Below are 15,440 nucleotides of genomic sequence, written 5' to 3' on the forward strand. Positions count from 1 at the left end.
AGCTTCCATCAGTAGGAAACAGGTTGCTTTTGTGTCCAAGTCCTTATAATCCACTTTATTAAAATGTTCCAAATCTTTTTTCAAGGGTGAGGGAAGAGATCACAGGAACATCCCCATATCACCCTTGGCATGTAAGCCTTTGAATGCCATCTTTACAGGATTCCTTACCACCACCGCCCCCAAAAGGGTGGGGGGGGGGGAATGATGGTAGAGAAGAAATCTAAGACTGACCTAAAAAGTAGATTGAGTGCTAGTATAAACAGGGCGTGGGAAGCAAAACTTCAGGGTTAATGGGTTCAACTCTCACCCCAGCTAACTTGTAAAGTAACTGTTCTTGGATAGCTTTGCTGCTGATCAGAAGTACAGTAAATTCTTCTGAGGGTCCATTTAGTGAAAGTAAGGGGTTCATAACACTGTAGAATTAATGTACTTTGACACCGCTCTAATTTCCATGACTCCAAGCTATGGAACCATGGGATTTGTAGTTTGGTGAGGCACCAACACTCTTTGGCAGAGAAGACTAAAGATCTTGTAATACTACAACTCCCATGATTCCATAGCATTATGTGACGTCAAACTGCATTTTTTCTACAGTGTAGATGCACCCAAGAACTCCAGAGTCTGGCTAGGAGATGCAGGGAGTAGTAGTCCAAAACAGTGACTCCTTCAAGCTCTGCTCATTGGATTTCACAAGATTTCATAAACAGGAATTGCCAAGGGAATTAGGAATGCAAGCAAATGTAACAACATGCTTGTGGGTATTCACTTTCATTACTAATTCTACACAGAGCTCAGAAAAGTTTTTAGATTGACTTACATGAATCTGCCAGTTAACACAGATTTTGGCATTTTGGGAGTTGTAGAAAGTTGGAAATCTTTCAAAGCTCTGACTCCAAGCTTGAGGTGATCTCAAGTTTGAGGATGAAATAAATCTTTCATCGTCAAACCTTCTCACCCAACAAAATGCCAAGATAACCTGGGAAACCTAGAAGCAATCATGTGTCTCTGGCCTGAAGAATATGGCTGCTGAACTTTGGTGACATGCCAGTGGCATCTGGGCAAGGCCAGCCCTAGGTAATTTTCAAGTGTAGACAAACAGAATTTTGGCAGCCCCCCCCCCCCCAAAACTAATCACTGAAAAATAAAAGCGCTGGATAAGCGAAAATGTTGGATAATAAGGCGGGATTAAGGAAAAGCCTATTAAAAATCAAATTACACTATAATTTTACAAATTAAGCACCAAAACATCATGTTTTACAACAAATCGACAGAAAAAGCAGTTCAATACATGGCAATGTTACGTAGGAATTACTATATTTGCAAATTTAGCACCAAACATTGAACTGGGATATAGGGCAGTACGGACATAGATAACCCAGTTCCAAGTAGATATTGTGGGTTATTCTGCCTTGATATTCTGGGTTATATGGCTGTGTGGAAGAGCCCTGAGGGTCCTTCCACACAGCCATATAACCCAGAATATCAAGGCAGATAATCCACAATAGCTGCTTTGAACTGGATTATATGGCAGTGTGGACTCAGATAGCCCAGTTCAAAGCAGATATTCTGGGTTATATCTGCTTTGAAGTGGGGTATCTGAGTCCACACTGCCACATATTAGAGTTCAAAGCAGAAAATGTGGGATTTTTATCCAGCTGTGTGGAAGGGGACCCTGATCGTTGCTGCTTTCTTACTTACGGGACCAACCAACACAAGAGTGGTAGGGTGACTTCAAAAAGTGAATGGCTTGCCCTGGAGCAAAGAAAGGGAAAGAGCCAGCCACTGCAATAAAGGAAAAAAAACTGTGTCCCTCCAGTGGGCAGGAACAGGAGGAGGAAGAGAAGAAGATGGATGTTACACCCCAACGCAGCGAGAGCACTGAAAACCAACACAGAGACCAATAACAATATAATATCTTTATTAAAGCAAATAAAGTTCCAAAAGGAAATAAGCAGCAAAGTTGAATAAGCAATTGACCTTCCAGAAAAGATCAAAATTAGTCCAATAAGTGATAGTCTTATGTCCAGTATTAGAGTCCAAATTCTCAAAACCGAACTCGGCCCGTGTATTGAGTGGAGAAAAAGGATCAAAGAGGCAATAAGAGTTCTCTGGAGAAAATGTCCAAAGGCAGGATTTCAAAGCAAGGAAGGAACTAAATGAACAGGAGCTGAAATGCACTCCAAACTTGAGCAGGGAGGTAGACCGGCGCCCGGTCTACTCAAGAGTAGTGCACCTTCAGGCTGCTTGAATTCCAGGAGCTAGAGACGATGTTGCTTTCCAGTCAGAGGTAAAGTTGACACCACAAAAGAAAGTTCTCAGCACAGTACTTTTATTGAACTTCATAAGCTCCCCCAAAGCAGGTGCCTGACTCCCTAAAACTTCCCAAGAGAACTGAGCTTGTCACAGTCACAGCCAGGTGTCTAACTTCCAAATTCTTCGCAAGAGAACAGGGTTTAGCCATAGTCTTCACGCTCCACTAATCTGGCGCTTCTCTGCAAACTTTGTCTTTGCGATCCGTTAGAATCTGGGAGAGCTGGCACAGTTTCAAGGGCATTCTTAATTGGCTCTGGCTCGGAAATGTCAACATGAGGCATCTGGAAAGGAGTTGAATCTTGCTGACATGGGAAAAAACCCAAGCCTTCTTCATCCTGGACAGTAATGGCCACAGGGTCAGGGGCCAAAGGTGCCCTAGGCATCACAATGGAGGGCAAGAGCAACCCCCTTTCTGAAGTGCACCCGCACACCTCGGTTGGACACCAGCAGCGGCTCAGCATGCAGCAGCAGGACAGAGGGTTCGCCTGGGTCCAGCATTGGATGGCTTCCCCCAGGCTGGATGCAGACTGCAAAGGGAACAATGAGAGTCTGGCAAAGGGATGGAACTTCCCCTTCGCTGGTTGGCCCTTTTGCTACCTATCTTCTTGGTCAGACAGGGAAGGAGGGAGGAGAATTGGTTTGAATTTTTTTTAATATTGACCCTTTAAACGGGTCAGATTTTTCAGGCCTGCCATAGGCCCATTCAACAAATACTTCAAGTGGGAGGTAGACATAGCAGAGTTGTGATAAGGAAGGGCTTATCAATGAAACAATTGATTTGCCACTGCAAGTCACTGGCATACATGTCTCAGGACCCACTTCTTTCCCTTGACTCCTTCTAATTCTGCATGACCTCTCGGTTTACTTGCAAGCCAATCTTCTGCAAACTTGTTTGGTTCAATAGAACTAAATTAATTGGCATCGGATTTCTGATCGAGAGCACCACATGACTCCATTTCAAATCATCTGGGGTCTCTTCAGCACAATCTAGACAACATGTAACACCAGTCTGAAAGGAGCTGCACTGACTACCAATTCATTTCAGGTCAAAATTCATGATTCTGGTGTTCAACGTCAAAGCCTTAAATCTCCTGGGTCCATACTCAAAGGAACATCTCTCCTTATGTATACCTGCCCAAGAGCATACATCTTCTGGAGGAGCCTTTCTTCATGTCTCTCTAGTGTGGAATAATACATTGTATAGGGATGTGAAAGAAGGATGTTATGAATTGCCCCTCTTTTTTGGCCTTGATTACACCAACATTGATTTCTTTCAGGAATCAAGCTAAAACATGACATTTTGGGAAAGCTTTTGAGGCCTAACCATTTTTAAAATACAGTAAAGTCTCACTTATCCAACACTCGCTTATCCAACGTTCTGGGTTATCCAACGCATTTTTGTAGTCAATGTTTTCAACATATCGTGATATTTTGGTGCTATATTCGTAAATACAGTAATTACTACATAACATTACTGCATATTGAACTACTTTTTCTGTCAAATTTGTTGTGTAACATGACGTTTTGGTGCTTAACTTGTAAAATCATAACCTAATTTGATGTTTCATAGGCTTTTCCTTAATCCCTCCTTATTATCCAACATATTTGCTTATCCAACGTTCTCCCGGCCCGTTTATGTTGGATAAGTGAGACTCTACTGTATATATAATATATACATATTTAACTGTTTTAGCTTTTCCTCCTGATTTAACCTTGTGGATTGTTCAATATTTTATTTAAAATATGTTATTGTCTTTAACTGGAATTGTGTTAAATTGTTTCTGTTTTTAAAATGTTTCCCCCACTTTTTTCCTCTGGAGTCGGGTAGCACTGTAAGAAATTGGAGTGTTTGTGTGGGTACTTAAGAAGAAAAGAAGAAACACAAGCCTCAAAAGAAAATGGAGTCCATGCAACACATGATATGGGATGGACTTGGTAGGTGAAGCGAGGAATCCACAAGGCGTATCTAACCTGGCAAGATAAAACGAGGGTTCAGTAAGGCATATCCAAATAACAATGGACCATAAAGTGTGCAGGTGGTACCCCATAAGTCATACAGCCTAAGATGTAGAATGTTTTGAAACCATGCCATAAGAACAGAACAGCACATTCACTGAAAGAAGGACTAAACTTTAGGCTATAAATGCAGGGGGCCTAAAAGATCCAGCACGCTTTCCGTAACCACAGCAATGGAGCATCCACACCTCTTCAGAACAAGGCCTGTGTGTGAGTATGGATGTATGGATGTACATGTGAATGAGAGCTCTCTCTTGATGTGATTTTGATATGATTCTATTGTGATTATCAATGAATATTACAAGAAAAGTGTTAAAACCAAATTTGATCTCTGAAAGTGGTTTATTGATCCACCACTATTCCCGAAACACTCTGCATCAAAAAGAACAGGAACCCTTTCAGTTTATAACGGGTGAAAACAGGTGTAGGGCTCTGTTTCCATGTGCTTAAGAAACAGAACCCCATGGAGTTTTGCTGAAATGCCCTTATGTCGTGTGATGGCCTCCGTGGGGCTCCTGTAGGGCTCTGTTTCCAAAGTGCATGGAAACAGAGCCCTAAACCTGTCTGATGAAGTCCCTAGTGTTGGTAGCAGCAGAGAGAAAGCATTACAATGAGGGCTTTCTTTGGGTGAAACAATTGACAAGAGTAGCAAGGAACAATAGGAGTTCTACACATGCTCTGCAGCATATAGCCCAATCAAGTTTTAATGGCCCTTGCTTTTAAACAGGGTTTGCACCACAAGATGACATGAGACTAATTTATAATTGGCATGAGGATGGGGTGAAGCAAGTTTGCTATTTTGAACACCACTGAGAGACATAGCATTTGTTTGTTTGTTTGCAAAACAATTTTGTGCAGAAATTGCTGAATCATGAGAAAAACGCTCAGACTTCTGCCCTTCTTCTCCTTGCCTTATGATTGGATGGCAAAATAGTGACCAAGGCATGATTGACAAATGCTCATCTTTAGAGAACAGAAAATGATGTGATCAAGCAAAAGCCATGCCCTCCTGACCAGACAAGTCAGAGAAAGAGAAATGTGCACTTTTGATTGGCTGAGAGGGTCATGTGGTGATGATGATGCTAGCTGGTAGAGATAAGGTGAACTATAAAACATTGTTCTAAAGATGCCATTGATTCCTCCTATATAAGATAGGCTGGCACTGGGATATATGTCCTTGTTTTTGTTTTTTTGTTTTTTTCTGTAAGCCTAAAATAAAACTTACTTATGATCCAAGAAACATCTGGTCATTTTTGCCTGTCCCTGAAGCTTTTGAAAGCTGTTCATCCTGGCCTGGGGTGACACATTCCTTGTGAGTTGACACATCAGTATAGAGCAGTGTTTCCCAACCTTTGGTTCTCAAAGTGTTTGGACTTCAGTTCCCACAATTCCTAGCAGCTGGTAAGATGGCTGGGATTTCTGGGCATTGAAATCCAAAACACTGGGAGGATCAAAGGTATATAGGACTGCATATGTATTCCCCATCTTCCATGACCTGGCCTTTTTTTTCTGAATTAGAAGTCTAGGTGAGAATTGACATTTTCTGGATCAGTGTTCACAAGCTTATTATCTCCTTCATCTTGGAAGTTAGCATTTGTTCTCCCTTTGTTAGAAGGCTTATGCATGAGGTATTTTCCCCATTATGGCTAACAGCACACCAGCCTGCATAGGAGTAAGCATTAGAAGCTTATATAACACAGCCCCATTGTGCTTTGGCTCAGAAGCAGATAAAAGGGCCTCCTTCCATCCCAGCTGTGACATCCATGGTCTTGGAGGGAGAGAAGAAGAGGCGGTATCGGCTGGAGTTATTCCCCTCCCGCACTGCCATCTCTTTTTTCTTTTGTGTCATATCTTAATTAGATTATAGGCCTGAGGACAGTGAACTCTTTTAATTCCTTTTATTTGTAAAGCACCATGTACAGTGACAGCACTATATACTCGTAAGTAATGGTGATAATAATGATAATGATGTGTGTCTAGCTTTTGGCTCCTGTATTAGCTCTGAATTAATTTCCTGAAACAAAACAGGTTAAAACATCCTTTATCTGGAATTCCAAAATACTCCAAAATCCAAAATAGTACATCTGGGTGGCTGAGATAGTAATATATTACTTTCTGATAGTTCAATGTACACAGAGTTTGTTTCATGCACAAAATTATTAAAATGTTGTATAAAACTACCATTAAACTATGTGTGTAAGATGTCTATGAAACATAAATGAATTTTGTGCTTAGACCTGGGTCCCAGCTCAAAGATATCTCATTATGTACATATATGCAAATACAAATATTTCAAAATCTGAAAAAACAAAAACACCAAAATACAAAACACTCCTGGTTCCAAACATTTTGGATATGGAATAATAAACCCCTAAATTTTACTTAACCTGTACCTATAAAGAGGTCCCTGCCCTCTGTTTTTTACCTTACTACAAGCATAGAGCTACTTCCTTCTGAGTTGCAAATAATTTCTCCAATCTCTGATAGAACTCCACAAAATTGTACCTTTACCCCCATTCGGTTATTTTTTTTTCCATGTCCATAAAAAAAATGCACATTTAGTAATGTTGTCATGAAAGAAGACTGATCTGTCCATTCAACTGTCCAGTCCAATCAAATCATTGAGCCCTGACCCACTATTGTTGTCTTTCATATGGATATCAAAACAGGATATTTTCCTTGGCCAGGACCTAGAATTTCTCCCTGCAACATCTTTGGCTAATGTTTTTGATTCACTAAGTTGACCTCAGTTAAGTCAAAAATAGGAGAGACTTGACTTAAGCAGTTTACTAAAGCAGATTTTTTTTTTCAAAGGGCAGTTGCATGCTGTCACCAAAGAAGAGAAACATCAAGAGAGTATTTTATCTTGCACTTTTAAAGACAGAAATGCCCTTCAAGCCAAAATCACCATGTTAATGGGGAAGATGGATAAACATGAAAAATAACCACCAGACAGATGAATATTGTGACAACAAGTTCCAAAGAAGCATGGTAGTCCTGATAATTTGCTGCCTGGTTGGCAATTTACTTCTTATATAGAATGTGTTTGCTGGTTTTAATGACAACCAGAGACATAACTGTAATTAATCCTATCAAAGAGAATTGGGTACTGGGCCTGAATTTACTACTCTATGTTTTTGTTTATTAGCAGAGGGGCTGGTAATTCACTCCCGGGAGAGAGCACCTCAATTTTGTTGCAGTAGGCAGCAGGGTTATGCTCTGGGTTTTTCCTCCTGACGTTTAGGTCTGACAACAGCCAAGAAAATGTAGCCTTGTTCTCCCCTAACAAACAACTCCTGGATGATAAATATGCATCAGCAAGAGGAAATAATTCTTTGCCAGTGAACCACTCCAGTTAGTGAAAGACTTGGCAAGGCTTATGCAGCAGCTTTCCATTATTTTTGAAAGAAAAGATGCAAATGTGCACCAAAAAGACAAGGGGTGGGGAAGAGACAAAGAAAAATGTGCAATTTTGAAATAAATAATTTGCTTATGTAGCTCACTGTTTTTGGTGCTCATCCGGTTGGTCAGTGTACAGCTCTAGTTCTGAATGCATTCATAAAAATTCACAAAAGGGCAACTTTGGGTATTGGCTATGGTCAATCCTAATTCCTTCTTTTTTTACAATCAATTTGTTGCTGCAAAGCAAACTCATTTTATGTGTCCGGTGGCATAAGGAGTAATTCTTACTAACTGCCATGCCTGAGATTTTTGTAAGGCATAAGCCAGACTACATTTGTCTAAATCAGTGATTCCTAAAGTGGGCGCTACCACCTCCTGGTGGGTGCTGCAGCAATCCAGGGGGGCGGTGATGGCACCTATTAGGACATGGGGGTGGGGCCAGGGGAGGGGCATGGCTTCTTCCCAAGAGCCCAAGACAGGGCTGAGAATCTATACCTCCCCTGAGGCGCTTGTTGGGACACAAAGGGCGGAGACAGGGAAGGGGGCGGGGCCTCCTTCCAAGAGCCCGAGACAGGGCTGAGCCTCTATACCTCTCCTGAGAGGCCTTTTAGGACTAAAAGGTGGGGCTGGGGTGGGGGCAGGGCTTCTTCCCAAGAGCGCGAGACAGGCCTGAGCCTCTGTATATCTCCCCTGAGGTTCTTGTTAGAATACGGGGGTGGGGTATAGAGGCTCAGCCCCATCAGGCACTTGGGAAGAGGCCCCACCTCCTTCTCTAACCCCGCCCCCTGTGTCCAGGACAGGGAGAGAAGCTCAGCCCTGCCTCAGAGCTCATAACTCCACCCATTCCAGCCCTGGCCGCCCATTTGTGGCCCCGCCCACTTCCCCCTCCCCCTCCCAGCCCTGCATCTTGAACTAGGGGAGAGGCTCAGCCCCATCCTCTTGAGCAGGAGCCACACCCACCCCTCTACACCACACACCCCTTTCAAAGGGGTGCTGAGTAATATTTTTTCTGGAAAGGGGGCAGCAGGCCAAACAAGTTTGGAAACCACTGGTCTAAATAAAATAAAGGGGGATCCATATTATAAGGATTCTATCTCTATGTGATGAGTATACTGCTCCTTTTACAATAGAGGTGGGGCAACTATGGTCCTTAGCTCTGTTTTTGCGGTCTCCAGAAACCTCCAGTAGTAAAATCCGGAAAGAAATATCATGTTGTACCCACATTTTTTTAGCATATCCACCCTGGACCACTTTATGCCCAGGAGACTCTTTCTCTAAACAGAAACAAGAAGTGGTGCCTGCCCATCACAAAACATGGTGAAAATCCCTCCATCACTCTTTCAAGTAGTAGTTCCCAAACTTTCATCGTCCAGGGATTTTCTACTTCAACTCCCAGACTCCCCAGGCAACTTTACCATCAGTCAAGAATTGTGGGAGGTGAAGTTCAAAAAATCTAAAAACCAAAGTTTGGGAACATCATTTGAAAGTGTTATTTCCTGTTTACTTGTGTGGTACTGACCTTGAAAGTAGTTGTTCTACTCCAGAACCTTCGTTTTTGTGGCTGCCACAAACTACGTTGAACTGGTTGAGACTCTATGAGATATTCATTGAAAAATTATAGCAAAATGTGATGAAGGATGTCCCACAAAACAATGTTTTTGCAGTTTAATAAATCTTTTTCATGTTTTTATTATAAAACCAATTAGAGGGTGACATTTATAACCCAGGGACAAAAATCATGTTATGTGGTGTTATTTTGTATGTAGCCCTCCATAGTCTTCCAGGGATACAACCCCGATAAAACCCAGTAGTTTCCCTTAGTTGCCTACTCTTGCTTTACAAATTCAATTGTTTACATCCATTTAGTTTGGCATGCAATGCATTAGAGGTATTTCTGGTCTTAGGCACTCCATTTTCATAAGGAATGGGACAATGTGTCTTTAAAATGCTTTTTATAACCATAAAACAGAGAAGGCCTTGGAGACTGAATAGCCTGGGTTCTATTGTTAGTCCCAACAAGAAAACAGCAATTGAATCAATGGAATTTACCTGTGTGTTCTCAGCCTTAAACAATTTAGTGAATAGATTGATTCTAGTTTGAGGATTATCTAGTGAGATTAATAGCAGCAACACGAACTTGTCAGTCCTATGCCTCTCCTAACTTGTAAGTGTTGAATATAGGGCAGCACTTCCCATTAAAAGTCATTCGGATTTCTTCAGTGGTATAACAAAATCCAATGGATCTCAATAAGAGGTGTTGTATCAGGCTACTCAGTGCCATTATTCTACTGATCAGAAAAGTCCTTACAAGTCCTGCAACAAGGACTTATCTCAAGAGAATGCTGGAGACAATAGGAAACAGAAGGTCTTGCCTTCAAAAAAGTGCCTTGATTGCAAATATTAGCAAAATGCAAAATGTGATCTTCCTTATTTATCCAAAAAGCTATTTTTGTTCATTAAAACCTACTACCAGCACCTCACCAATAACCTAGCGTGCTTGCTTGGTTAATTTTAGCAAGCGGAGCTTTGACAAAGTAATTTTACTGTCCTCAGGGATCTGCCAGCTTGTGCCGGTCTTCACTATTTCAGATGAAATTGAGTTAATTTTCGCTGAAATTGCTTCTTAGCAGACAAACACATTCCCCATCATTGCAAGCTTATGCCTCTGCAGCTCTATTATTCTTTAATTTACACACTCCGGCAGTGAGGGATTAATGCCCAAGACATGCAAAAGGCTACAGTGTGGAAAGGAGAAGCAAAAGAAGGGAGAGCAAGAATGGTGCTCTGCAGGGAATAGGCAATGGTGTTTCAGTTTTATAGTCAAAACATTTAAAGTTTGGCATTAACACCAAATCAACTCTGCTTACCCTTCCACTCTGGAAATGCATCTCCTAAGTTCTTGTAAAAGGAAGAAACAGAACCATGCCGCTGAGCAAGTGTCTAAGTGACTCTCAAACTTTCATCCTCCAGTTGTTTTGGACTTCAACTGCCAGAAGCCCCAGTCAGTTAGTCCAATGATCAAGAATTGTGGTAGATGAAGTCCAAAACACCTGGAGGTTGGAAACCACTGTTCTATGGATTTTCCCCATATAAACAGCTGAGTTCAGACAATGTCTATCTGGAGATATTATTGCAGATGAAGCATAACCATAGGGCAAAATCAACAGTTAACTTCCAAGTAAATATTTTACGTGGATATAATGAGCAGGACATTGGCATAAAGGGACTGTAAACTATTCTTTTGCTTCAACTATTTTTATTAGGTGGAGTAAAATGTAATCCCCAAAGTACGTTCATATCCTTAAATTAAGTCTCTTAATTCCAGTTGCTCGTAAGAATGAGCTGTTAACTAGGAAAAAGGTCCTTGATGAGAAATGGAATTCTCTAAAGCTGATGAGAATTGCAGTTCAAAAAAAATCTGGAAGGCTGTGTGACACCCACAGGGTTCATGTACACTGTAGAAGTAATGCAGATGGACACCACTCAATGCTACGGCATTATGGGAGTCACAGTTTTATTTCTACAGTGTAGATCTGTGGTTCATAGAATCATAGAGTTGGAAGAGGGCTCGTGAGCCATCCAGTCCAACTCCCTGCCAAGAAGCAAGAAAATTACATTCAACGCACCCCCAACAAATGGCCATCCAGCCTCTGCTTAAAAGCCTCCAAAAAAGGAGCCTCCACCATAGTCCGGGGGAGAGAGTTCCACTGCCGAACTCACTGTGAGGAAGTTCTTCCTGATGTTCAGGTGGAATCTCCTTTCCTGTAGTTTGAAGCCGTTGTTCTGCATCCAAATCTCCAGGGCAGCAGAAAACAAGTTTGCTCCCTCCTCCCTATGACATCCCCTCACATATTTATACATGGTCATCATGTCTCCTCTCAGCCTTTTCTTCTGCAGGCTAAACATGCCCAACTCTTTAAGCCACGTTCTCCAGACTCTTGATCATTTTAGTTGCCCTCCTCTGGACACATTCCAGCTTGTCAACATCTCCCTTCAGCTACGGTGCCAGAACTGGACACAGTATTCCAGGTGTGGTCTGTGTATTTCATTTTTTCTGCCTAAGTGGAGTATCTTGTATTTGTCCCTGTTGAACTTAATCTTGTTAGTTTCAGCCCATCTCTCTAATCTGTGAAGAACGTTTTGGATTCTGCTCCTATCCCTCCCAATTTGGTGTTGTCTGCAAACTTGATGATCATGCCTTTTAGTCCTTCACCTAAGTCATTAATAAAAATGTTGAAGAGAACCGGGCCCAGGATGGAACCCTGCTTATGGCACTCCACTCATGACTTCTTTCCAGGATGAAGAGAAAGCATTGGTGGGCACCCTCTGGGTTCATTCTCTTAATCAATTAGAGATCCACATAACTGTAGTTTTGCCTAGCCCACATTTGACTAGTTCCCAACCTTTGGTCCTCCAGTTGTTTTGGACTTCAACTCCCAGAAAGACCAACCAGTTTACCAGCTACTAGGAACTGTGGGAGCTAAAGTCCAAAACACCTGGATGACCAAAGATTGGGAACCACTGGTGTAAATGCACCCATAGTTGTTCCTGTGACATTTCTTTTTCAAAATCAAAGTTGACATGGTAAAAAAGAGGTTAAATTAAACCTATCTGATTTAAAATATTTCTTAGCCCAATCAGATGTGCATAGATTGTGATATTAAAATAGAATTGATGAAGAGATTTGATTTGGTTTTGGCTAGAATTTTTTTATATAAAGATGGGACAAAATGGCAATGTTTTGTCCCACCATCATCTCTGCAGAAACAGATTTTATGAGTGTCTAACATATTATGTAATCCCAAAAATGGTGATTAACTAGAAACTTTGGGGAAAAGAAAAAATAGGATGGCAGTAACTTTAAACATATTCATGAACAATTTCCTAACATACAATATTCCCGATGCTTCTTGTATATGCTATTTCATTCTTCCTATTGTATTCCTCACTCTCTCCTCCCTTTTTTCCTGACAGGGTGAAATGAATGTATTAAGGTTTAACAGAAGAGCCAAGGCAAGCCAGCCCTTGTCTGCACAAAAAGTCAGCAGCTGCCAAATAGCCGAGCTGAAAAAAGGTGAAGGAAAATGCAAGAGAAAAAGACGATGGGAAAGGGAGAAAGGTGAAGAAAAATATTAATAGAAAAATGGTTCCATTGAGATGAACAGTAAATATTGAAAAGCGCCAGACGCATTCAGCTGCCTAGAATTGGAATCTGACTTGCAACACCAGAGAGAATAAATTTATTCTGGCGTTACGCCCTGCGAGCCTACCTGTCTCTCAGAAACAATTGGGGCTCAGACTAAAATTGTATATTAAATAAGTGGCCTATTAGTGCACAGCAGTGAAGGGTGGTGAGCCAGCAGTAAGGCAGAAGGGTGTCTGTAAGGTGGAAGGGTTTTTTTTTTTTTTCAGATGAGGTATTTTCATAGACTTTGGTGAAAACGAAGAAGCTGTGATGCTCCCCTCACTGGTTTGTCAGGTTGAGGTAGAGGAAAACATGATCTCTGACTTCCTGTGCTGTATATACTCATATAAGTCTACCTCGTGTATATGTCAATGGCAGGTTTTGGCATCAAAATTATGGATTTTGATATGACACGTGGATAAGCCAAGGGTTATTTAACAGAGGGAAATGCCTCAAATGGCTAGTGACCATTGACATTTTTCCGCCCAGCTATTTTAAAAGGTCCAAAGTAGTGCCAAGGCAGAGAGAGTAGAGGACGCTGGTGCTTCCTTTAGGTTCTCCCAGGATGGAAAAAGCCAGTGTCTTTCACCACTATACTGGGATGGTTTCTTTTCTGATAAGAGTTAAAGTACAATACAGTACCCATTTTTTTCCAGTCAATTGCTTGTTTAAAATTGCTTCACTTATACATGAGTGCATACAATAATCAGGAGTAAAGGATTCTAGTATACAGCAGTACTGTATTCTATAGTTTCAGAAGTATTGTGAATGAAGCAATCATAGGAGCATGGCCAAGCAGTTTATTTATTTATTTATTTATTTATTTATTTATTTGCATCACTTTTACCCCACCTTTCTCTCCGAGGAGTCTCAAAGCGGCTTACAGTAAATAGGCAAAAATTCAATGCCTAAAAACAATGTAAAAACAACAATTCATATAAAACAATCTACAAAACAACAGTTCATATAAAACAGATATCATTACAAAATAAAGTCACATTATATAAAATTTTAAGAATGTCCAAGATTAAAATCTATTCATCCAGAATCCTCAAGTCTTCATACAGGTCATGTAAAGTCCATGTTCTCATTCATTAAAAGCTTGCATGCACAACCATGTCTTTAAGGCTTTCCTGAAGCTTAGGAGAGTTGGTATCTGCCTTATGTTGCTGGGGAGGGTGTTCCATAGCCGAGAAGCCACCACCGAGAAGGCCCTGTACCTCGTTCCGACTAGCCTTACCTGCGAGGCTGGTGGGACCAAGAGCAGGGCCTCCCCAGATGATCTAAGAGTTCTAGAAGGCTCATAGGGGGAGATACGTTTGGACAGGTAAGATAGGTCAGAACCATTTAGGGCTTTGTAGGTCAAAACCAGCACTTTGAATTGGGCTCAGTAGCATATCGGCAGCCAGTGGAGCTGACTCAACATGGGAGTAGTACACTCCCTGTAATCCACTCCTGTTATTAGTCTGGCTGCTGCCCGTTGTACTAGTTGGAGCTTCCGAGCCGTCTTCAAAGGCAGCCCCACGTAGAGCGCGTTGCAGTAGTCCAAACAGGATGTAACCAGAGCGTGGACCACCGTGGCCAAGTCAGACCTCCCAAGGTACGGGCGCAGCTGGTGCACAAGTCTGAGTTGTGTGAAGGCTCCCCTGGCCACCGCCGAGACCCCCATACTGCGAACCTGTGTCTTCAGGGGGAGTGCGACCCCGTCCAACACAGGCTGTAACCCTATACCCTGTTCAGCCCTGCGACTGACCAGGAGGACCTCTGTCTTGTCTGGATTAAGTTTCAATTTGTTTGGCCTTATCCAGTCCGATACTGTGACCAGACACCGGTTCAGGACCTGAACAGCCTCCTTAGTGACAGGTGGGAAGGAGTGACAGAGCTGGACATCATCTGTGTACAGATGACACCGCACCCCGAAACTCCGGATGATCTCTCCCAGCGGCTTCATGTATATGTTGAACAACATGGGGGACAGTATTGACCCCTGCGGGACCCCACAAGTCAATGGTTGTGGGGCCGAGCAGGTATCCCCCAGTGACACCATCTGGGAACGACCCTCCAGGAAGGACCGGAGCCACTTCAGAACAGTACCCCCGAGACCCATCCTGGCGAGGCGTCCCAGAAGGATACCGTGATCGACGGTATCGAAGGCTGCTGAGAGGTCCAGCAGAACCAGCAGGGATACATTCCCCCTGTCCAGTTCCCGGCGTAGATCATCGACTAAGGCAACCAAGGCTGTCTCGGTACCATGCCCCAACCTGAAGCCAGACTGTGCTAGATCCAGAAAATCGGTATCTACCAAGAATGCCTGGAGTTGCCACCACATGTTCCACGACCTTGCCCAAAAAGGGGAGATTGGAAATAGGCCGATAGTTCTCCAATTGAGTGGGGTCCAGTGATGGCTTCTTCAACAGCGGTTTGATCACAGCCAATTTAAGGCTCGCTGGAACAATGCCTTCCCGAAGGGAGGCATTCACCACCACCTTCACCCACTCGGCCAATCCCCTTCTGGCTTCTCTCA

The 15,440-nt window shown here is 42.4% G+C and overlaps 1 long non-coding RNA gene across 1 annotated transcript in view; it reads left to right on the forward strand.

Annotated features, from left to right (window-relative positions):
• The window catches only part of LOC134296024 (uncharacterized), a 380,459-nt gene extending 366,124 nt beyond the window's left edge, over nucleotides 1-14,335 (forward strand). The window contains exon 3 of the long non-coding RNA XR_010002580.1: nucleotides 12,706-14,335. This is a non-coding gene — a long non-coding RNA (uncharacterized LOC134296024). The remainder of the gene's footprint in view (nucleotides 1-12,705) is intronic.
• Nucleotides 14,336-15,440: the final 1,105 nt, after the last annotated feature.

This window comes from Anolis carolinensis, chromosome 2, assembly GCF_035594765.1.
Source record: "Anolis carolinensis isolate JA03-04 chromosome 2, rAnoCar3.1.pri, whole genome shotgun sequence".
Taxonomy (NCBI): Eukaryota; Metazoa; Chordata; class Lepidosauria; order Squamata; family Dactyloidae; genus Anolis; species Anolis carolinensis.